Genomic DNA, 25,728 nt, shown 5'->3' on the forward strand with positions numbered 1-25,728 from the left:
AAATGAGATCTCATTGCAAGAAATAATATCAGGAGTCAGGAAATATTCTATGCAGACATGCATTGTCATTAAGTGTTACCTGTACTATTAAATTTAAGCAGGAGATTCAGGAATGCACTGAAGCAATATATAATGTCAACAGTGTAATATAAAACTCAAATCCTCCCTTGGGGTAATAATATAATGTGATAGTGCTATTTCTTACCCATGGTTCGCTGTCTAGATGTCTACTGCAACCGGTGCCATGCCAGGCCAAAGCAGAGTCCATACTGCTTACAGCTTTCACATATAGGCAGCAGGACCCAGGCACCTGAACGGTTATCTGGTTCCCAGGTAGTTGGATGTTGGAATTGAGAACCAATCTAGAACAGTAACCCAGGCACCCTGATGTGGGAGTCTGGAGTCCCAATAAAGTTTTGACCACAGCACGGAGGACTTGCTGCAGTACTGCTTTCTAGATTGTCTCCTTTCCCAGAAAAATTGTGACTATGTATGTGTATATAACCTCTACGTGTGAAGTAATGTGACGAAATGTTAAAAATTGTCAAATTTTAAAATTAAATACATAGAAATCAACATAAATAAATATGCACCAAAAAAAGCTGGCTATCGGGAAATGGTTCAAAATAAACTATTTTCCTTCATGAGTGATTAATATCAACTGGGGATTCCTGTAGGGATGAAAACCTTGTGTAACATTTAAATTTTCAATACTTTTTGCACAGTGTTCACCAGTAATTATTAAGTGATTGCTCATCTAGCTATAAATTTTGCAGCTTACAAATCACTTTTGTGTTGATGATCTCACTTGGCGTTTTCACCAGTCCTGGAAAGGGGGGAGGGAGGCAGGCGTGAATGAGGAGGTCATTCACCTTATGTCACATTTGAGGCTATCGAGGCCCTGAGCAGCTGTGTGAGTTGTCCAGCTAATGAATTACAGCGCCAACCCTTGATTCTGGGATTGGAATGTAGGTCACTGACTCTCAATGTAGTGCTCTTTCCAGTAATGCTGTTTTATTTTATCTGAATGGACGTGATTGCACAGACCTAGTTGCACTGATATGTATCAACCTAGGAATTCTGTAAAGGTAAAACAGACTTGTAAGACTAGAAGTCTAGATTCTCATTTCCGCTCTTACTGCTTGACACAGTATGTGGATTTCATAAGGCTGGGAGTAAATGAAATAAGCCAAAAAAAAAAAAAAACTACCAATAATGCATGATGAAACACTGATAGGTTCATATAATAATTGTGAAGGGGAATCCAAGCGAGAAATTTATGACACAAATATTAGAAATTTATGCACTGCGTTATGGAAATACGTAGGCCTTGTGTTTTCAGGGACTGTGCAATTAGAACATCAGACATTACAGCTATCTGTGGCTCCATTCCCTTTGATTTTTATCTCTCCATTCTCCCCACCCACACATGCACAGAAACAACACTTTAATCTGTTTTTTTTTCTTGTGAGTTAGTTTCAGAACACATACGTTAGAGAAAACATTTACTACTGATATTTCTGTGCATGTGTAGATGCATGCACCACAAATAAGTATCTGTATTTATATGTATGTAACTATATATACACATACGTACTCATGTGCACTTACCACATATTTTCTGTATTCATCCCCTGATGAACATTTAAACTGATTCTGTTCCTAAGATATTTTGTATGGTGCTGCAATAAACACGAGAGTACAAATATGACTTTGAGATATTGATTTCAAATCTATTAAGTAAATACCCTGAAATGGATTTGCCAGTAATTCTATTTTTAGTTTTTGATGAACCTCTAAACTGTTTCCTGTAAGGATTCTGTTAATTTACATTCTCACCAACTATGCATAAACATTACCTTTTCCCCCACCTCCTCACTGACACATGGTATCTGCTTGGCTTTGATCCTGACCATTTTAAAGTAGAAGGGGTTGTCTCCTGGTGCTTTTGCTTTACATCTCCCTGATAATTAATGTTAAGCATTATTTTCTTATACGTATTGGATGTTTCTAAGTGTCCCTTCAAGAAATATTCCGTCAGGTCCTTTGTGCATTTCTTAAAATGATTATTTCTTTAGAGATGAATTTTATGCATATTTGAATATTTGAATATTGATGCAGCTCAATGTCAATGTTCTAAATATTGTTCCCATTCTGTAAGTTGTCTCTTCACTCCGTCGAGGCCTTTGTTGTAGAGGATGCTCTCATTTTTATGTACTCAGATTTGTCTATCTTGGATTTTGTTACTTGGGCTTTATGAGTTGAGTCTAAAACATCGTTGCCTGCAGAAAAATCAGGTTGATTTTCCTCTATGTTCTGTTCCAGAAGTTTTACAGTTTTAGACCTTTTGTTGATGTGTTTAAGTCATTTTGAAGTGTTTTTTTTTTTTTGTATGGTGAAATGTAGGGCTCTGTTGTTATTCTTGGTTATGGATATATCATTTTACCAGTGCCATATATTGAAGACACTATCCTTTTCTCACCATATATTCTTGACATTTTTGAAAAAGATCAATTGATCTTTCATATGATTATTTTCATTACTCTCGGTTCCAATGATGAATGTACTTTGATGCTGGTGCCGTGTTTGACTTACTTCCACTTGGCCATGGAATATTTTTTAAGATTATTTTATTTTTATCAGAGTAAGATATTTGGAGAGGAGGAGAGACAGAGAGGAAGATCTTCTGTTTGCTGGTTGACTCCCCAAGTGGCTGCAACAGCTGGAGCTGAGCCGATCCAAAGCCAGGAGCCCACAGCCTCTTCCAGGTCTCTCAAATGGGTGCAGGGTCGCAAGGCTTTGGTTTTCCTCAACTGTTTTCCCAGGCCATAAGCAGGGAGCTGGATGGAAAATTAGGCCAGAGCAGAATTAGAACCAGGGCCTGTATGGGATTCCTGTGAGTGCAAGGCGAGGGCTTTTACCACTAGACTACCTTGCCAGGCCCTGTACTATTATTTTTTAAAGATTTATTTTTATTTGAAAGATTGAGTTACAGAGATGGAAACAGAGAAAGAGGTCTCCACCCTCTGATTAACTTCCCCAAGAGTCACAGTTGGAGTTCTACCAGTTCAAAGTCAGGAACCTAGAGATTGTCTCAGTGGTTCGCATGAGGTTAGGGGCTCAGCAACATGAGCCATCTTTTGCAGCTTTCCTAGGCTTTAGGCAGGGAGCAGGATCATAGGTGGAACAAGTGTGGCATGAACTGGCACCCATAAGGGATATCAACACTACAGATAGAGGCTGATCCTACTCTGCTGTAGTGCCAGCCCCAAATGTTTCTATTATTTAAAATTGCTTTGGCTATTTTAAGAATTGCATAACTATATGAATTTTAGGACTTTTTTGGTTGTTGTTCTAGGAAGAAAGTCCTTAGAATTTAGTAACACTGAATTGCTTTTGGTTGTATGGAAACTTTGATGATATTAACCTTTACAGTCCATGAACATGGATGATTTCCCTTATTACAGTTTTGTAATACTTTTTATAAGGATTTTTCACATCATTGTTTAAATTTACCCAAAAGGGGTATGGCATTATAGTATAGTGGTTAAAGTCCTCGCCTTGCATACCCAAGACCCCATATGTGAGCCTGAGCTGTCCTGGCAGTCCCGTTTCCCATCCAGCTCTCAGCTTGTGTTCTGGGAAAGCAGTCGAGGATGGCCCAAGACTTTGAGACCCTGCAACCGTGCAGGAGATCTTGGAGAAGCTCCAGGCTCCTGGCTTCAAATTGGCTCAGGTCTGGCTATAGTGGCTAACTGGGGAGTGAATCAGTGGATGGAAGATCTTCTTCTCTATATATCCAGCTTTCCAATAAAAAAAGTAAATCTTTAAAAAAGATTATTCCAAGGTATTTAAAATTTTGTAGCTGCTTTGAATAGAACTGGTTTTAAAATTTTGTTAGCTAGAACATTATTATTGCTAAGAATGCTGTGGATTTTATGCATTGATTTCATATCCTCTAACTTAGCTAAATTTTTTCACAAGTTCTAATAGTCACTTAGTGGAGCCTTTTATAGTAGTTTTTATTAATGTAAGGAACAGAATTTATCCTCAGGGCATTTTGGATGTTTACCAAAAGTCCGTGTCTATGCCAGTATCTTGCAATGTTGCCCTGATGTTTTCCGAAGTTTTCCCACGTTGTAGATGTAGATCCTTGATCCATTGTGAACTGATTTTTGTATAGGGTGCAAGGTGTAGAGGTCTTGTTTCATAGTTCTCCATGTGTAGATCTGATTTTCTCAAACTCATTCATCAAAGAACTTATGTTCGAGAATTGGCTTTATCTCATTTATCAAAAATTACTTCCCTGTTGCTTGGTGGATTAATTTCCAAGGTTTCAATTCTGTTTCATTTGTCTCCATGTCTGCTCTTTTGCTGGTAGGAGACTATTTTGTGTTTTAATGTCTTGTAGTAAGTTTTGAAATCAGACACTGTGATGCTCCCAGCTTCATTTTTGTTGTTTACCCTTATCTATTGGAGTTTCTTGTGTTTCCGTTATAAATTTTAACATTGTATTTTTCTAAAACTGACAAGATGATTGTTGCTATTTTGATTGGAATCATATTGAATCTGTAAATTTCTTTGGCTAGGAGAGACATTTTGAGGGTATTGATTTTTCCAATCCATGAGAATGAAATTCTTTTCCATTTTCTATTTTTTATTATTTCTTTAATGCTTTGTGATCTTTATCATCTTTTATATCATTGGTTAAATCTATTCCAAGGTATTTACATCTTTTGTTGGTATTGTAACTGTTAGTGATCTTGGAAAATCTTTCTCAGTCATGGCATTGTTTGTGTATACAAAAGCTACTGAATTTGGGGTGTTGATTTTATATGCTACAACTTTACCATACTTTTTGTTTTGTAATGAGTTTCAGCAGTCTCCTCGTGAAGTCTTTTGGTTCTCATTTATAAAGGAAATGTCATCTGCAAACATGAATAACTTGATTTCTTCCTTTCCAGTTTGTATCACTTTTCCTTGCTTAATGGCTCTGACTGAAACTTTTAGAACTGTATTGAATAATGATAGTGGCATGCATCCTTATCTAGTTCTGTTACTGGAAATGGCTTTCAGCTTTCCCCATTCACTGTGACTCTTGTTTTATCATATATTAACTCTATGGAGGTATAGTCTATGCATGATTTTGAAACAAAAATGCAAGGTTATTTTATTAAAAGCTTTCCCTACTTTCATTGAGATAACAATACAATTTTTTAATCCTTCACTTTGTTGATCGGATGATAACTACTCTTGATTTGTTTATGGTGTCAGTTGTGATGTCTCCTTTGCAGCTTTTTTGTTTTGTTTCGTTTTACTTTTGGTCAATTGATGCAGCCAATGACTATTTTGTATGCTTAAAAACAAAATCTGAATTTTCATCTTTTTGCTATTTTTCTGGTATCTATTTTATTTTTACTCCATGAGCTTAGCATGTTTGCTGACACTAACATTGAACTTAGTTTATTATTTTTGCTTCCTTAAGGCATAACATTAAATTGATTGTGATTTTTCTTATTCTTTGTTCTTGCTGTTTATTGCTGTAGATATTCCCATTTGAACTTCCTTCCCTGAATCCTGTAAGTTTTGGTATTTTGTGTTTGCATTTTTATTTGTTCCTAGATATTTTTAAGTTGGCCTTTTATTTGAAAAGCTTGGGAAGGCTTGAGATGAATTATAGGGTAAATTCTGGGACCTTTTTGACTACTAACAGGCAGACAGGCATTTCTGCTATGGTACTAGTGTGCAGTTTGCTGCTGAGACCCTGTGGAAGACAGTTGTAGGTGCAGGATCAAGGTGGAATAAGGCTAACGTTAAAGGCTTTGTGCGGTGGAGTTATTTTCGTGTTAACCTTGTAGGAAGATTGCTCCTTTGTTGTGGGATATGCAGTGTCAAACTGGTTCCTCCTGCACCTTGGGGTCTACTAGAGTTATCAGACATGTGCCCCAAGTTGCTCCCAAAGAGAATTTCATTTATGGATGAGTATCAACTGCTTTTTTTTTTTTGCCAAGGTTACTTCTACCATCTTGATGGCATAACTCTTCTATTGTTTTTATAAGAACCACTTTGAAACTGTGGATCACTTTGAGCATTTGGTGGAAAATGTTACTTTTGTACTTAAGACATGTGGATATTATACATGCCTTTTGCATGTTTAATGCCTTTCACCAATATTTTACACTTTTCATTGTACAAGTCTTTGATTGCCTTAGTTAAGTTGATAGGTTGGCACTTTTCTTGTTTGTAGTATTGCAAATGGAGTTTTCTGGATTTCCATCTCAAATAATTTTTTCTTAGTGTAATGGAAACACAACTGATTTTTGTATGTTAAGCTCTTAACTTTAAACCCCACTGAATTTGTTCACAGGTTATAATAGACTTTTTTTTAAGGGTATTTGCAGTGTGTTAGAATTTAGAAATACTCCCTCCTATTGAAATTTTTTGAGAGGTATTTGATTTACTTCTTTAACTATTCAAGAGAATTCGCCATGACTTTATCTGGTTCAGAGCTTTTCATTTAGAAGAATTTGGTGTACTGATTGAATACCTATAATAATTATTGATCTGCTCAAACTCTATTTCTTCATCCATTAATTTTATGGATTCCTAGAAACTTAACCATTTCTTATATGCCATACTTTCATTAAGTGTTTTTTCATTTAAATTTGAAAAATGCCTTTCAGTTTTTCATGTATAACATGTCTAATTGTAATAATTGTAATGCACTGCTTTGAACTTTTTTCAGGGTGGATAGGTAGTATTTCTCATTTAGTTTGTTGGTTACGGTATTCTCCTTGGTGTTTTTTTTTTCTTTCCATGCTTTTTATTTATGAAGTTTTGAGCATTTGACAAAGGCAGGCGTGTCAGTGCCCGGAGAGAAGGAAAGGGAGAATATGCTCTCATTTGTGGTTGGCTTTTCTTAGCATCATTAAACCTTGCAGTGAAATCTGTATGAATGTAGATGTCATTTAATGGAATTTAATTTCTTTCATTAATGTCTTGTTGCATTTACCACACAAATCATTCCCTCCCTTAATTAATTTTATTCATTGTATTCCTTTGTGTATGTGTGTGACAGTGGAATTCCTAGCAGAGCTGAAGCTAGGAGCCAGCAACTCCATTCAGGTGCATAATATATGTGGTAGAAAAGAGCCATCCTGGCTTGCTCTTGGGGTCTGTGTTAGCTGGGCACTGCAGTCAGGGGCCATCCCAGAGACTGAAGACATGCACTCTGATGTGAGTCAAAGACATCATTCTCTTATCTCTGCCTTTCAAATATGTAATCTCACTGCCTCTAGTCCACAGAGGTTCTTGTGAAAATTCCAATCCAAGTATCATGGAAGCTACTTTGTATGTATCAAGGTTTTTGTTTTTTGATGGTTTCAAAAATTGTTATAAATTTTTGATAATCACAAAACGGACATCTCAGGGTTCATCTATTTTATTACATTTGATTTTTTAGGATCTGCATAACTGTTCCTTCCCCAGATTTTGGAAGGTATCATCCATCATCTCTTTGAATAAGCTTTTGTTTTTCTCTAATTCTCATGGTGTGTACATTGATCTGCTTGACAGACTCTGGTAAATTCCTTTTTTTTTTTTTTTTTTTTTTGCAGGTCTTCATTTTCATTCTCATTCTTTCCCTGTTTTCTCCTCTCACTAACTTATTTCTGGTCACATTTGAAAGCAAGAATCTTGTCTTCATTCAGCCTGTCACTGAGCTCTGATAGTAAATTTTTCTGCTTGGCAACTGTGTTCTCAGCTCCATGGTTTCTGTTAGGTACCTTCTTATCTTACATGTTTTTATGTATTTATCACTCTGTACATGTGGTGTTTTGACCTAAGGGATTATTTTTGTGGTGTTTCCTTTGAATTCTATGTCAGATAATAATATAAATTTGTTTGATTAGCATCAACTTCTGGAATATTTATGTCCCTCTTTTGAAAAGAGTTTGTTGATTTAGTGTTTTCCTGAGTTTCCATGTTGGTGTTTATACATTAGGCAAAAATTTAAAGCTCTCAGTCTTCATAAAGGTTGCCTCATGCTGAGTAAATTCCCACTACTCAGCGTTACTATAGAGTTTTGGCAAAGTTTCTGTTCCAACTCTTTCATTCTCCAGTAATTAGGAGCAACCTAAAGTTCTTATCTGCTTGCTGGGTTGACAACTGGTTGGCTTTGGCAAGGTAGGGATGAGCAGCTGCTGTAGTGTTTACCAGCCCAATTCCATGTCTCTGTTGTTTCCAAAGAATAGACAATATTGGAAATAACATTGCGACAAGACTGGTGAAGTAGATGTTAGTTCTTTACAGCCATATGAAATTGGGTCTTTGAGGCAATTGTCAACTTGCTCTCTCCTACAGACAAGTTAAAAGTGAGGAGTTTCCATCTACTTGCTCTGTCCTCCATAGGACGGGAGTACTAGTGACATCTACAACCCGGTATACATCCTTTTTTCTCTACTTACACAACTTGATTGTTCCGCATTCATAATGAATTCATCCAGGAATAGTTATACAGAAGCCATTCTCCTGAGAAATCACCGTGGGAAAGTTGGGGTATCAGGTGTATGGATGAATCTGCATTCCATCTTTGATGAAGAAGGATTTCTTCCTAATTTTATTGTTCTGCCTTGAGGACAGAATATCTGCTGAGATTATGCTAAGTGTCGCTACTGAAATTTGCCTTTTTCACTGTATATTTATGTTTTCCCTAAAGGGATCTTTTGATTAATATCTAATTTCTTCCTGCACACATTTGTCTGTGTGTGTGTGTGTGTGTGTGTGTGTGTGTGTGTGTGTGTGTGTGTGTGTGTGTGTATGCAGGAGGTGGGAGTCTGTAGCTTCTTACATTATGATATTGCTAATGTCATATTATTTTCTATTTGAGGCTATTTAAATAAGTTATTGTGGATATTTTTTATATGTGGTTATGTGGATGGATGATTCCTTTTCTCTTGGTCTTTGTGTTTCTGTACTTTTCAATATTTTTCTCCTTAGATGAATTTGAGACAGTTGCATGTAGTGGATCAATATCATAGAATCAAATAGTGTATTAGATTCTGTTTATATAATTCTTCTTCTCTAAACAGTGAAACAGTCTCAGGATTTTGGAGGTCATACAGGATGTCTAAATAATTTATCTTGAGTTGGATTCAGCACATAAATGTGTGTGAAGTATATACTTCATACCAGACCCTAGGAATATGGTGATAAATAGCACTGAGTTCACAACCTAGAGCAGACAGACATTTGAGCAGAAAGCTGTAGCCTCTTCATGCAGATGGTGCCTACTGATTCACAGAATGCTGTGGAATAGTCAGTGCAGCTTTTAGGAAAGATTCGGAAGAGAATGATGGAGATGCCCAGAGGTAGAGATGGTATGGACAATAAGAGTGTTACGCAGAAGGATCTGAAATTCCAAGCTTGCAAAAATAGTGGCAAAGACATGTTCATTGTTTTTGGGAACATAAAATGAGCTGAGGAGAATATCAGAAGTTAAAATATGGAAACAGCATGTTTCACTAAGAAATTTTGCATTGAGACCCCAAAGATTGGGGTCTTTCTATTTCTATTCTGAATAGAAATGTGAAAAGAGAGACTGAAACAAGGATAGCTTAATATATAGAAGAAAGTAGCACATTTTTTCTACCATTATTAAGGTACCTGGTAACTCCAACATGAAGTCTTTGAACTAAGAATTCAGTGAGCCCTTCAAAGCCGAGAAGTACTGTCCTACTATGCGAGAGCACACAATTGAGAATGTACAAAGGCAGGCAATATTGAGGTTTGAAGCTCTTCACAAATATTTGTGCCCTTAAGATCTTCTGCTTCTACAAAGGAACGATTACAACCAATGCATTTGTTGACTTAACTGAGTCAAACTTAGGACTGAAAGCTGTGAGGCTGGCCACCAGCCTCAAGGGGTCATGGTGATAGCCCGCTGCCTCATGGAATTCTTGATGAATGTCAACCTCCTGTTGTTTATTTTCCATTTTTTCTACCTTTAATGTAGCATACATAGATTTTTATGTGTCCCTTTTTCATCAGTAGAACGCTTGTTGCCATGGAAATCAGCTTCAATTTTGTTCCATTCTGGCAATTGTGTTTTTATAGTCTCCTGCTTTCAAAAAGATAAGCTGTTTTATATTTATTTCACATGGATGCCAAAAGTTGACCTTGTTTGAGACACAGCCAACCTTTGCTCAAGACTATGCCACAGTTATTTCTCGTAAGTAATGCCATTTTGTTTTCTGCCTGTGAGATCAGTCTCCAATAAAGTTTCTTTGGGCTTTTACATACCTCTACTCCCCAAAGGCTAAGGCTCAGGAAGCCTAGAAGAAGAAATTCTATTTGGCTCAAGTGCTAAGGACACTGATATGAAGCTGTAAACACTTTGTTAAAGATGAAGAAAGCTAGTTTGGATTACAGAGGAAGACTTTAAAGAGTGAATTCTAATCCCAGTTTAGTGGCTGGTTGATTTTTCTGACTTTAATTTTCCCAATCTGTATTTCCTCATTTCTAAAATTAGGGCATTGTTCCACTTCAGAAAATGTCTTTAAGTAGGGTGTGACATGAGCAACTTATAACTACAGTATGTTGACTTTAGGAGGAAGACAAGATGAGAGCATTCGTATTTTTACGTGTTGCACTGATACAAATCCTGCAATTATGACAATTGTTTTTGTTGTCTCTAAGAAAAGAAGGGATTCTGCAATGGATTAGTAGACACAAGGCTGATGAAGGCTATATATGGAATGTTCTTTAAGTTTTTAAATGTGGCAGGAAAATCTGGAACCATGCGGCACAAAACAACTGCAGTCAGAAAACAACTGAAAGTGGTTCATGATAAACATTTGTGGTTATTTTGCTTTAATAAAGCATACAGTAAGTACCTTAGTATAGGGGTGCAATTGACCGCAAAATGTAAACAGAAATCAAATAATATCACATTTAGATTTGTCTCCTGTGACTGCTGGGTTTCACCTGCATCATCTGTGTTTCTCAGTTATTGGCTTGCTCGCTATTCAAAGTCCAGGATGGAAACACATAACTGAAATGCATGGCTTATCATTACACCCACCAGAAATTCTACCAAGTCACCCCTCAAGCACATGTAAGTCCACACGTACATTGATACCAAGCTTTGGCCACATCAGCCATAGCTGAAATGAGTTGTAAAGTATGGAGGAAATATGTGGAAAGGCTACTCTATCACTTTGTGGCTTAGAAAGAGAGTAAGAGCAAACAGAATGGAGAATTTCTTCGTGTATGTTGAAAGGGACCCAGCAACCTTTAAAGAATAAGCAGGAATGTAATCACTTCTGATACTTTTCATTATTCTGAATGTAATACATGCGCATAGTCACAAGTTCAAACAATAGCATGTAAAATACAAACAAAAGCCTCCAGACACATCTCCCTTCTCAGTTTTGCTCATTTACTTACTCATTTTCTCATCCCACAGATATTAAGAATACATAATATGTAAGGCAACATGCTGGGCAGAGCAAACTGGAAATGAGACAGTCTTGTCTATATAAAACTATGGTTTACAGAATTTTAAACATGTTTCTGTGCATCTTTCTTGAGATACTGCATACATACACAAGCAACACATGTACAGATATATTTTAGTGCACAAAACATTTCACATGTGCCTAGGCTTCTTATGTTGCTGTAACAGAATAGCATATACTAGGTAACTTCTGATAAAAAATAATAACTCACAGTTCTGGAGACTGGAAAATACACAGTCAAGGCATTGGCATGTTCAACAGTTCACTTATAAGATGTTGCCTCAAAAATTGATTTCTCCCAAGGGACATAAGGATTCAGCTTACATGGAACAAGGCAGAAGAGAAAAAAGACAAAATGAAAGTGAGCTCACCCATTTAAGTTACTTAATTAGGACCTGTTTTTGTGGCATCATGGTTTAAATTGCAGCCTGTAATACCAGTATTCCACATGAATGCCACTGTGAGTCCTGGCTGTTCTACTTCTGCTCCGCTGCCTGTTAATGCACTTAGTAGAGAGGTTGAAGATGGCACACATACATACCTGGTTCCCAAATACCAGGGTGAATGCCCTGATGAAGCTCCTGGCTGGTGGCTTCAGCCCAGGTCAACCCTAACTGTTGCAGCTGTTATGGGGAATGAACCAGAAGATTGGAAATACGTTTTTTTACTTCTGTCTTTCAAAATTAAAAAAAAAATAAAAGACAATTAAGGAGAAACAGAGACAGATGCCCTATTCTCTGGTTCCTCTCCAAATGCAGAACCAGTAATGAATATGGGAGCCAGTGGGGTCTGCCACATAGATGGCAGGGATTATACTGCTTGAATTGTCACTAAGGCCCCCTGGGATCTGCACTGGCAAGAATCTAGGAATGGAGATTAAACCACATACTCTAAGGCTCTACACAGCCTAACTGCTAGACAAAATGGCTGGTATATACCTGATCATTCTTTTAAATGACATCAGTCCCAACCAGACCATGAGGTGGGGAAGCCCTTATGGTCTAATGAACTCCTAGATCACCTGCTCCTTAAAACTGCTGAAATGACATTTAGATTTCAGCATGTATTTTTCAGCGGATTTTTGAACCACATGTTCAACCCTTGACCCTGTAAAAGTCATGTCTTTCTCACATAAAAAAAATGTATTTTTTTCTAAACCCATATCTCCAGAATGTATAACTGATTCCGGTTTTGATTTAGAAGCCTCATTTGAATCAGATGTGGGTGAGACTGAAGTTGTGGTTTCACTGGAATCAAATTCTCCCATTACTATGAGCCTAGGAAATCAAAAGAGGTACCTACTTCCAAAGGATGGTTGCAGGGCCATAGAGAATAGAAACTCCCATTTTACAAGAGAGTAACAGAGGAAAGGGGTAACAGGTCCCCAAGAAGTTCAACACCAAACAGGATGACACTCTGTTATAAGGTTCTAAATAATCTCTTGCCTCTGTATCCTGCCTTTTGAGATTTTAGTGGAGAGATTCAACTATAAACATTGCCAGGAGCTCTGTGCTGCACATACCACTAAGGAACTTCCACAGGATGGAGCCTACTGTGAGTAGTTCTTCCATTCTCATGTGACACACTGGTTATTCTACAGTCCTGGGACTTGTACATTGGCCCTGCTCCTATGACTCTACTAAGGGACTCACTCTGGTGGCTGCTTCCCTGGAACAAATCTGTGTGGCATCTTTTGAAATATAGTTAAGCATTGGCATGTTTCCGCAGCTTTTGCCTTCTGTGCATCTGCGGAAATACCATTACCTGAATGATGCAAAGGCTTGTGGCTTGTACCTGCAGAGAGGTGTCTGGAGCCACAATTAGAGAAGCTGAGAGTTGCTGTCCTCCTATGGGGAGAGTACACAGTGTCAAGGCAGGCAATATGGAGATCTGAAACTGTCTTCACAAATCTTAGTGCCCTTAATATCCTAACGTTCCAGGGTTTTAGTGGAACTGGCAGCCTTGACAAACTGTGAAATGCATTTAAGGTTGTTCTCTCATTGCCCTATTATATAACATGTTTATTTTTTACTGTCATATTCATCCTTGTATCAGATGATTGCTTGGCTGCACCTTGTTCTGTCCTAAATATACGTTCTAAATCTCTTATCTGACCAAGTTGGGTATTTCCAAAATCTACATGTTGTGATTTCATTTTGATTATTAACTCCATATTTAAATAAGTTCTTCTTAGATTTCACCACATGAAATCAATACAGATCATGAAACTCATTCAGTGCTTTCCCTAACTATTTCTTCTATCAAATGTTCTGGGTCATAGTTCTTAAAATCTGCCTTGTCTAAACCCTGGGGTATGCAGATAGTTGGAGTAAGTTCATTGCCAAATTTTCAGCAAGGATGGCTTCTCCTCTAGTTTCAGTCCAGGAATTTCTTGATGCACCATCACATGATAGAAGATCAAGGAGAGAAAACCCACTCTGAAGGTTGTTTTTATGGCGTACTCTGTTCATGAAAGTGGAGCCCTTGTGGCCTTAAACATTGCTCCCTAGGTCTGATCTTTCAATACCATTAATTTAGCTTGTAAATTTCAACTTGTCTTCTAGAGATAACAAACATTGAAGCCATGGTAGGATTTACTATATATATTCTGTGCCTGGTTTTTTTTTGTTTATTTTTTTTTTACATTTAAAATGTATTTTAAATATTTTTAAGTTAGCATCGCAGAATTACTCCCCCGTTTCACTGACTGACAGAATCATGGAATTTTTATAACAGAAATACACGGTGAATTTTAGTTTTGTGAAAATTTCTGTCTCTCAACTAACTTCTTTTATTATATTTAAACTTAGCAGTTTATAGTATTCAAGCAAGATTTTACAGAACTTCGTGCATTTTAGCATGATCAAAACAGACTTACAATTCTAACAAGCCATATATCAACAATTGAAGAGTAGAACATTGCTAGGCGGGTGAGCAGAGAAATCCCCAATAACTTTGCAAGTGAGGAATAACTGAACTCTGCATCGTACCTAGTGAGGACGAGGAAAAACCAAATTGGGAGTTTGACCAGTAGGGTACAGGCTGGGTAATTATAGGCCAGCTGACTTTTCCTGTCTGTTCAAAGCTTTCTATATTAGTCTATCTATCTGAACTAATTTGGGGGCTCCTGAGAGACCCTGATGGTCAGTGCAAGAGAGGATGGGCAGCCAAAGCTGGAACTAAGTAAGGACCAGGGAAAGCTCCTCTCCTGAGTCCAAAAGGAAATTTATAATTCTTTTATCTCTGAGGACCATCTAGGGCTCCTGGCTGTTGTTCTCATGTCACCAGACTCTACAAAGGAGGGTTCTGGGCTGCTTCAGTCCTATGTGGGATGTCCGATAGGAAATGACTGACTTCAATTCTCAGCCTACGAGGGCACTCAAATTCTCTGTAGTCTCCTTGACAGTCAGGATATGGTCCTTGGCGCCCCTACTGACAATCCTTGATGAAGTATCCACTGCTTCTGTGGCGAAAGCACTTGGGAGACCTCCAGGGGTCTCTGGGATTAGGATACAGACCTCCTCTTATCCTCCCGTTCTGCTCTGGGATCCCCTCCTGTGCTGTGATATTATCCCCTGTTAAGAGGTTGCCAGGGTTGCTCTTGGATCCCACTGTAAGTCTCTATAGTTTTTGCAAATGTCTAAGGTAGTTAAGAGTCTGTTATCTCTAAATCACCTATTACAATCTTGATAGATTATACTTAAAATCGTCACACATTCTTAAAAAGGTGGAAGATTTCTCTGCCCTCCTGACCTATTGTGGAACAGAAAGGATATTAAAAGCAGATCAGGTTTTGCAGTACTTTAATGTAGTTCCCCTGGGGAATCCATCTTCTCCAGGGGCAGCCTTGTGTTCAAGGGAGTTATCTCAACTAACCCCTAAACTAAAGAACCTTGCCCCACTCGGCTTGTAGATTTAGTGGCTAGCCTTAGATAAATGAAATCAGCATCAACATTGTTCATTGCACTGTGGTCTCTTCAGATTGAAGATGGCTCCTCTTGGTTTTAAAGTCTCCCTTTGAGGAATTTCTTCTCATTCACATAGTGACTTGGCGTGTGTGTGTGTGTGTGTGTGTGTGTGTGTGTGTGTGTGTGTGTGTGTGTGTATGTAAACATTATATAGTGGAATGGATTTTTCATATCAGAAAATTGTAAAAACTTCCAAATGAGAGGAGAGTTCCTATTACCAGGATTTGCATAAACTAGTGTTGTGAGCAGAACAGGTTAGTTCAGAATTGGTCCTGTGTACTGCATGTAGGTGTTCAATGAGATGCAACTGACTAAAGAAAATTCAGGCCAAGGTTTTTGCTGTCTTGGAGCTTTTCTATTATAGCAAGTGGTAGATTTCCAAACATGGCCATATTTTTCTTCTGAGCCGTGAACTGTACTGCATACTGCTATCTCCCAAGACTGATAGATGTCTATTTAACTGTTCTCATAAACACCCAGTGGAAGAAAGTGATAGACTGTTAGTTCTCATATTGTGTTAGTTTTGTAGCTTTAATGAGATATCTAATGTTGGGTGCCTGTATAAAGAGGCTTCTTTAACTTACAGCTCTGGAGACTCAAAGGAAGGATAGTAACAGTGGCTTGTCTCTGGGAGGCCCACATGATGAATGGTGTCACACGTGGCCTGTGATAGGAAAGATCCTATCCTTGAAACAGAAGAAAGAAATACTGGTGTTTCAGAATGTTTTCTGAGATCACGCTTCTGGCTGACCTAACAACCTCTCAGAAAACCCCATCTCTTCAAAATCCCCATCTTCCTTCACTTCCTCCACCCTGGAGATCATGCCTGCATCCCAGAAACACTTAGGAAACATACTCAAATAATATCCTAAGTATAGTAGTGATGTTGTATATTTATGTTAGTTATATGAAAACTTGTTCTTTCATGTTGTACAGTGAATTCTCATTTACTGCTGTGTTCTAGTTCAGTGTAAGCATTGGCTTGCAGAATATGAAACAATGGCTCCTAGGAACACTAGAGATAGAAATAGATAGATGTAAGCCTCGAGTCAGAATATTTTTGTCAACTTAACTATAATATCTAACCTATGGTAGGGGTGCTTCTGCTCAAAGATTTTAGTTTATATACATTTGTGGTTTATTAGCATTTGGATTCACTACTAGTCCTGCATAAATGAAGCTTATCTGACACACAGGTTTAATCTCTAAGGTACATATTTTTGCTTAAAAATGACAGCACTCCTCATAATGTGTATCACCTATTTAAATTGCAGATTCACCTAAAAGCATGAGCATTTAGAAAATGGGATACTAAAGGAAATAGAAGAAGGATGTTTGTTTACTGTGTACTAGTTGAAACAAGGGAAATCATCACTTTTTTTTGTTCTTATTGCTATTGTAGCTGAGAAAGTAAATTTTGGGTGGCTCAAATTTTTCACTGCTCATTTAGTAACATTACTGTAAAATCATGGTAAGTGTGGATTGCAGAGCTATCAGTACATTTTAGAAAAACTTGAAAATACAGAATCCAGAAATATTGACTGGATTGGTTGTACAGTAGATAGATAAGCCAGTTGTGCTAACAACTCCCTCTTCTGTGTCCCGCATCCGTTGTGTTTTCCCATGGCCATACCGACTTCTGTGGACAGCTTTGACATGGGAGTCTTCCTTTTATTTATACTTCATTTATTTGAGAGTCACAGAGACTAAGAGACAGGCATAGAGAAAACTCCCACCTTTTGGTTCATGACCCTAAATGCCTTCAAGGACTACGCTAGGCCCATACCCAAGCCTGGGAGCCAGTGTGCCACATGGGTAGCGAGCACCCAATTATGTGAGTGACCACCAGTGTTTCCCAGGGTCAGCCTTATCAGGAGCCACAACAAAGACTCAAACCCTACTCAGAAATGGGAGACAGGTACCCACACCACTAGACCAAACTCCTGCCTTTAATATCTTCAGGAATTCTAACAGGGAGGTGGTCACAGACTATCTTTTTGCAGGCTTTTCCACTTTTATAATACCCTTTTCTTTGAGGTTTATGGTACAAAGGGAGGGATAAAGAACCTGTGTGTCTTGCTGCTTAGTTCTCCAATTCTCACTTATTGGACCAAGAAAGGTCTTACCCATCTCTCCTCTTGTCCTGCTTTGGCAGGGCTTTCTGTTTTCTCTCTGCCTCTGCCTCTTGGAGAATGTTGACTCATTATCTTTTCCTGAGATAAAAATGAAGCCAGATTTGAAGGAAAAAGAGCTGAACATGACAACAAACACTGATTTAATATTTACAGGTATTTAAAACAATTTTTTAAAATATCCCTTCATTTAAGGGTCAGGGAGTGACCAAGTATGTGCATGGATCCAACTCTGTTCTCTCATTTAATTTTGTAAAAAAAAAAAAGTTTGATTGCAATAGAATGACATCCATTCATGAAATGTATTGTCTGTGATTGTTTTGCTATAGTGAGTAGCTGTCACAGTGATTGTATGGCCTTAAAAATTAAAATACTTGCTAGTTAATCATTTTCAGGAAAAGTTTATTGAACCTGAAACTAGATGAATCTGGATGTGTTTTGAGTTATCTATTGATGGATATATTTATAGGTTTATTTAGGTTAATTCCAGTTTTAAGCTGCTGAATGAATTTTTAGTGGATAACCTTTTTTTTTTTTAAAAAAAAAATACTGATTTATTTAATAGGTAGAGTGACCCAAAAAGAAATGTAGACAGGGAGAAGGGAATAGATACTTTTCACTCACTGCTTCATTCCCAAAGTGGCTGCAAAAACCAGGGCTGGGCTTGGTGGAAGCCAGGACTCTGTTCAGGTTTCCCACACTGCTGGGGATGGCAGGGAGAAAGGTGTTCCAGCTCTGTTCCTCTGCCTTCTCAGGTGCATTAGCAATAATCCAGGTTGGAAATGGAGCAGCCAACATATGAATTAGCACTCCAATTTATAATACAGGCATTGCAAATGGAAACATCATTCCGTGTGCCATGACATGTGCTGTCAATATTTCTTTTTGCATTTAATATTTTTATGAGAGAATAACCATAGGAGAGCTGACAGCTATGTGAGTCTGCATTAAACTTGTATGAATTCAAAGTTTTTATGAATAATGTGACATTGTTCTCCAAACAACTTTACCAGTTTATCCAATGTGAGATAAAAATACAGAGTAAAGTGCAAAAATGTACTAATATTACTCATGGTCATGCTGATACATGCAGTTAGAATTGGAGTATATCAGATATTTTGCCATTTTGACAAAAGTGAACATCAAGCATTTCAATATTTTTATTAAGCAGGTATGTAGCAAAATGATAATTTTCACATTTGCTTTCCCTCAAATGAAATTGAAGCTGAACAAGTTTCATGCTATTTGTCTTTCTTTGAACTGCTTTTCATCATTTTCCTATTTGCTCAATTGTTCCAGAGATATATTAGGAAGTTTTTTTTTTTCACAGCAAACAAATTAGCTCTTTTACCCCTCATAGTACTTCATTGTCTTTTTAAAAAGATTTATTTATTTTAAAGAGAGAATTAACAGTAAGGAGACAAAAAGAGGTCTTTTATTCACTGCTTTACTCCCTAAAAGACCATAACAGGTGGAGCTGAGTTGATACAAAGCCAGGAGCTTCTTGCATATCTCCTACAAAGGTGCAGAGGCTCAAGGACTTGGGCCATTCTCTGCTGTTTTCCCAGGCCATCGTGGAGAACTGGTTAGGAAATGCAGCAGCGGTTACTAGAACTGGCATCCATATAGAATGCTGGCACTTGCAGATTGTAGCATTAATGTGCTATGCTACTGCCTGTGTCCCTCACTCTGTTTTTGATTCAGATTCTTCAAGACATTTTCCTCTAATTAACTATTGTCAAATTTATTGGTTTTTTTTTTTTTTTCTGTGCAGTAGGTTTCATACTTCCCACTAGAAATGGATAGGGGGATAGTGAAGAGGGTGAGAAGAGCAAGATAGAAACATCCAGAAAGAGTAAGAAGAGGTCAAGATTGGGGATGGTAAATCACTACTCTAGGAAGTCTCAGGCAGAAAGCAATCAAGGTTACTGTCCTGGAGAATGTGTGTAGCTAGGAAAACCTCCTCAATTTCCTTAGATATAGTCGGGTGCAATGCTGAGTCCTAGGCCGGAGGCAGGCGGCCTGGATTGTCTCAGCAGTGGTCGAGTTTTGTTATTGCTGCACTGCTGGGTTTTGCACTTTTTCACTTCTGCTGTGCACTTGGCCCACAAATCATCTTTGTTATATTTTCTGTCTGGAGGGTATTCATAAAGCTAGCTCTGGTGGCAGCCAACCAGGGACCTGTTCTGCTTAATAAGCACTAGGCTGCTGCCACTGTTGGTGACCAAATTCACACTGCCTTCCATTGGATGTGAAGAAGCCACTGGCACTACCTTGTCCCTCCTCTGGACCACTTCCATGGACTGGACTCAGTCCTTCAGCTTCAGCTGCCACCACATCCCTCAGGTCTTGGTGTCTGCTGGCCAGGAGGCTCTAAGCAGCCATTACATCATCTGTGTGATGTATTTTTGTTCTCTCTGGTGCTGTGTGGAAATGGATGGGGAATGGATGGTATAACAGATGCAGTTTGATCTAGAGACTGTTTAAGAAATTAAAAAGCTGCATTTCTACTCTCAGGGTTTTTGCAATTTCATAATTGAATTTTGGATAGGAGTACATGGGGAAAGATGCCAGCAGCACATGATAGTGGATACAAGTACCATTCAAGTGGTAGAGAGGAGTCATAGAAATTCATGAGAAGTTTCAACATAGATCCAGGAACTGAAATGATAATTGATGCCCCACTTTATGACTTTAGTCTATGCATACTGTCCCTTCTCTAGAGTAATAGTCCCATTGGTACATTACTTTCTCAATGGATGACGACTTCATTAGTGGGCATCCTAAGGAAGTTCTGCTCTCTGATGCTGCTCAAAGTAGTGCAGAGTTCAAGAAACAAAAGCACAGGTATATCAACTATCCCAGAACCATGTCTTGAAGGACTCAATGGACCAACTGGAGCAGAACACTCTGAGGCAGTGTAAGAAAATGTTATATTATCAATGAAGGAGTGTAAGACATGGGAGTTGGCAAATGGTTTTTCGGTGTGAACAAACAAGCCAACTGAAATGGAAACAATATGAAAAAAATTAATATACAAGAACTTTGGGCCTTGGTAAAATATTGACACATCTGGGTGATTTTGTGTATCAGCCTAGATATTGGGACTTCAGAGTAGTTCTTGAAGCTTGGGCATGTTACTGGAGGCCATTGCTTTGTGAATAGTATAATGTGATAGTTAACATCTAGGGACAGGAGTACTTTCTAGGATATGGTCCGTGATAGGTAATTTATAAGCATTGTTGATTTAGGAATTTTTCTAACTTCTAAAAGTTAATTTGCCCATCTCCATTACAGGAACCAAAATGGTACTGATGTCTAAGGAGTAGGGAGACATTGTCCAGGAATTGCTTCATTTAGTTCTTTGAAGATAATCTGCCTTCAGACAGTGTAGGTGGTGATTGATGCTGATCATTGTTATCACTAGCCTATTTTTAGAAGGAAATCTACATCTATATTGAGAATTTACATTTTGTCATATTATTCTCTTACCACATGGCATTTTAATTTTTTCACATCTCTAAAATTATACTATTTGCCAACATAGCCCGAAGCCTCAAACATAATAAATGAACTTAAACTATCAAATCTAAACAACAGCCTCCAAGTATCTTAGGCATAGCAATGAGGGATAAAAATAGGCTTTTAGACCAGTCTGATAGATAGGTTTGTTCTGCCTTTATTGCTGAAGTCAACAATGGTGCCTGTAAAAATAGGAAGAGTTCGCTGCTGAATATTGTGGATTTTCTTTTTCCCATTGCCAAAGGGTGATTCTTTAAAATTGTACCAAGTCGTGTGACATTTGAAAATCTATAAATGCAGTATTTCTTTGCCTTTTTGGAATTTAGGGCCACACTGAGTATATTAGATACTGTAGTTAGATTCAGTGAACACAGAAGTAGTTTTGAAAAATAAGGTTGAGCATAGTCCACAACAGGGTTAAGGGATATATAATGGAAGTGTGGCAGGGACTGATATGTTCAGATATGGAGACAAAGTGCTGTATGTGGCAATGCATACAGACCATCATAAAGAAAATAAAATATTTTTAAATGTCAAGAAAAAGTTGAATCCAGGATCAATCCCTCATGAAATAAACCCTGTATACCTTTCTGCCTGTTAGCATTTTCTCATTTCTGAAATGGAGTTAATAAATTATTCACATAAACCTTGTGGTAATTAAAGTATACAGTAGGGGTAATTGACTGAATCCCATGTTGGAGTGTCTGGGTTCAAGTCCTGGCTGCTATTCTGATTTCAACTTCCTGATAATGCATAACCTGTGAAGTAATAGGGAATGGCTCAAGTCCTGGGGTCCTTCCAACTACATGGCTGAATTGGATTTATTTCTGGGCTCATGGCTTTAGCCTAACCCCACTCTAGCTCTAATAAGCATTGTGGAAATGAATGCAAGGTGTCTTTACCCTTCAAGTAAGCAGAAATAAACATTCAGATTAAAAAGTGTTATCAGACTTGTGGGTTCCACCTAAAAGTATATGTTATGTTTATAGAATTATTAAATGATAGAAGTATTGCCACACAGTCAAAACTCGATTCATGTTACTTGATAATGGTATCCCATTTTTTCCCCCCAACAGCTTCGTTTATTAGTAACATGAGGTAAAACTAAATTGGCATCTCACATTTCAACATGCTACAAATCATGTGAAAAATTAATAAGACCCCAACTTCTGAATTCTACCCATCAATTTCTGACTTGACAACCAGAGAATTTTCCTTTCTAAAAAGTTCTAGCAAGTTCCAATGCAATTCAGGTTTGTTTTCACAGAGAACTTTATTTAGGAACCATTAGCCTAGCTCATTTGTTGCCAACTTTTTTTAATATGAAAGATTTCTTTCTTTTCTAATTTTTAAGTTAAAGGTGTAATAGCTGTTGTTCTTTAGTATCTCTTGATTTAATAAACCTATAATGGCAAAAATTTGTGGGTTCAGCAAATCTCAACTTAATTTCAAAATTTCAACACAGCATCTTCTATGGTAAAAAGAGTTGCATTCTCTTGGCCCTCATACTATTCAGTCTCTTGCTGATTGCTGTGTTTCAATTAATAGGTAATGTGATGGAACTACATTAGAACTAATTGCAAAGCAAAACTGCAAATCTTGCAAATGTAGCAAGCTTTGGTAAAGTCTAAAACTGATGCTGCAATTCCTTGCAGATCATTGACAGATATCGCTCTGATGAATGACATGGCTGTATTAATAAAGGTTGCAGGATCTAGGCTGAGTAAAGAATAAAAATTTCTAAAAAGGATATTTTGACTACTGACAATAAAGAACAGATCTTTAAATAAATTGATCTGGTGAACAAATGTAAAACAGAATGAATGAATGAATTATATGTAGTGTTGAAGGGGAAAGGGATTGCTTCCATGCTTTTATCATTTTGTAAATATTTTTTCAACATTTTCACTTTATGCTTTCGATTTATATCTTGATCATTTTAAACATTAATATTGAACTGAAATAATGTAAATTGTATTAAACATAATGGACTAATTTTACAACAAAGCCTTATTAAATGTATTTTTGCTAATAGTTTGAAGCTATTATCTATTGTAATGTTGCATTTTTATTATCATTACTGTTGTATTTGAAAGGCAGAGCAGCAGAGAGAGAGAGACAAAAATGAAGTGATTAGTAAATGCATCATTTTAGCAGGTCTTCTAAGAAGTCGGAAAAATGAGTAAAGGATTCACTGGTAAGCTAGTTAATTAAGAGGAAATTATGTCAAAGAATGTTAATTGGGCCTTGAAGCACAGCGATTTATGAGTGCTTCATAAACACTGATGACCTTGAAAGTATCCTGCTACAATATAGATATAAAGGTGCTGTCACTGGCTTTAGTGGACATGTATTAGACGTTAGTAAAGTCTACATCTGTACCACAGTAAACATTCAAGTGGTTACATTCCTCCAAATGATGGAGTTTTAAATGATTCCCTGACCGAAATGTACACATTTCTTTGACAAGCAGATAATACAGTCGTAACTTTTATTTTTAGCAGTATAATAGAGCTATTAATAGTTTCTGTGATTTGTTCAGAATAAGATGTCTCGGTGAGTAACTCTTTTATTCAAGCAAGAATTTTGGTGAAGACTTCTGGGAATCCTATCATGGTTGTGTTGGTATTTAAGATGCTTGGGGAAGAGTTTCATAACATCCAGTGCATGCAGTCCTGTTTTATGAATTTTTAAGTTCTATCGTAATAGGAGATGCTTTGCTTCGTGCAGCTGTTTACTGCTGGGTCCAGGTTCACAGACTCAGACGTGCTGGGTCCACATGGGTAGCCTGGCTAAGGGATATAGACTTAATGAAAGTGGAAGTGAATTGTAGTATGCGGGACCCTGCGGTGAGATTATTAACTACTTCACTACATAGTCTAGATTTTCAGGAGAGGTCAGGATAATTATACGGAAATTATGCATCCTAAAATGTTGGTATTAAGAAAAGGAAATATAGGGCATAGGTGAAGCAAACTGTTATTATATATTTAGTAGTACTGAGGTCCAGGAAAACAAGATTTGTTTAAGATGAATGCATCAGGCAAAGGTGGCAGAACTAGGGTTAGAAAGTGAAATCGTAAGTTCACTTTTGCCTCTTAGGAAAGAAATGGTTTCTAATTTCTTCCTCTCTACTGTCTTATTAGGAAGATTAGGAAGTATTTTGGTTATAGATAGGATCATTTAAACAAAGGTCTATAGGTTTTAGAGTAATAGATGACAAGCTGATAGCTAGCATTGCACAAATACCATTGTAAGGCTAAGGAATAGTTGAATCAAAAACATTCTAAAAATTCATTTTTTAAAAGGACCTACTGAGCCAGTGTTACGGTGTTGTAACACCTGCAATGCCAGCACCTCATCTGGGCACTGATTTGGTTCCTGCTACTTCACTTCTAATCCAGCTCCCTGCTAAAACATACCTGGGAAAGCAACAAAGGATGGCCCAAGTACTTTGGGTCCCTGCCCTGATACGGGAAACCCAGATGGAGTTCCAGGCTTCTGCCTTCAGCCTGGATCACACTTGGTTTTTGTGGTTATTTGGAGAGTGAAAGAGGAGATAAAGGACCTGTGTGTTTCTCCCTCTCTCTCTTTTTTCTCTTCCTTCCTCCCTCCCCAACTCAAGTTTTCAGCTGATTGACTAAATCTTAAGAGGCAGATAAAATTAGGGCCCTGCTATTACAGTGTAAAATTCCAAAAGATGGAATGTACTGGAAATTTGCTTGCCAAAGAGCCTCATTCTCTTTGTTGACAAGAGGGATAGAGAAGCTCAGGGAGAAAATGCTGGGTGGTCCTTAGACTTTCTTTTGTGATTTACCTTCTAAAGCATTGGTGAGTTTCATAGGGTATCTCAGTGAACAAAATCAACAGCAATAAAAAGTATTTAAAGCTTTGATACTTTGGTCAACCAGACACTGTCTTAGTGGGGTGCTGGGTCACTGTGCTTGTTACTGAGGTCTTAAGTTGAACCTGCTGGGAAGGAACTAATCCCAGGGAAGTTGTCAGTTATCCTGAGTAGCTTTTCCCCTTTGATTCCTGCTTTGCATCTCAACTACCACTACTGAAATGACAGTGTAGAAGTTCTCTCTTGTCTCATGGTGGAGAAGTAGCCTGAAAAAAAATCAAAGTGATTCCAAATGTGGAGAGAAAAGGCCTAAGAGAGGAAGTCACAATTCTGATCTGTCTTCTGTTGCCTCCAGGGCGTACAACCTTAGGTGGGTCACCTCCTCTGTTTGACATCCAGTTTCTTCATAGGGCATTCAAAGTTTCAGTTTCAAATAAGAAAAAAAAATGTTTATTTGCTTATGTGCTTAGGGACTACCCCATGCTTGTTGCCAAATATTGCAGGAGCCTCATTGTGCTTCAACAAGATGGGACAGTGTTGACTACAGTAGGCTTTTCCACATATTGCCCACATTTGTGGAGAAGGACAATCTTCACCTGTTTCTGGGTCTAATTCCATTGTGTCCTCCCCACTACTGTCCCCAGAACTAAAAATCACTTGACTCTGAAATCTGAAATACTGTATGTAAGCTTGGCTTATCATTTCTGTGACACTTTTGCAAAGTGATCGCCACCCTTGCATAAATG

This window comes from Ochotona curzoniae, unplaced genomic scaffold (assembly GCF_017591425.1).
Source record: "Ochotona curzoniae isolate NIBS_2020 unplaced genomic scaffold, NIBS_Ocur_1.0 contig_1, whole genome shotgun sequence".
Taxonomy (NCBI): Eukaryota; Metazoa; Chordata; class Mammalia; order Lagomorpha; family Ochotonidae; genus Ochotona; species Ochotona curzoniae.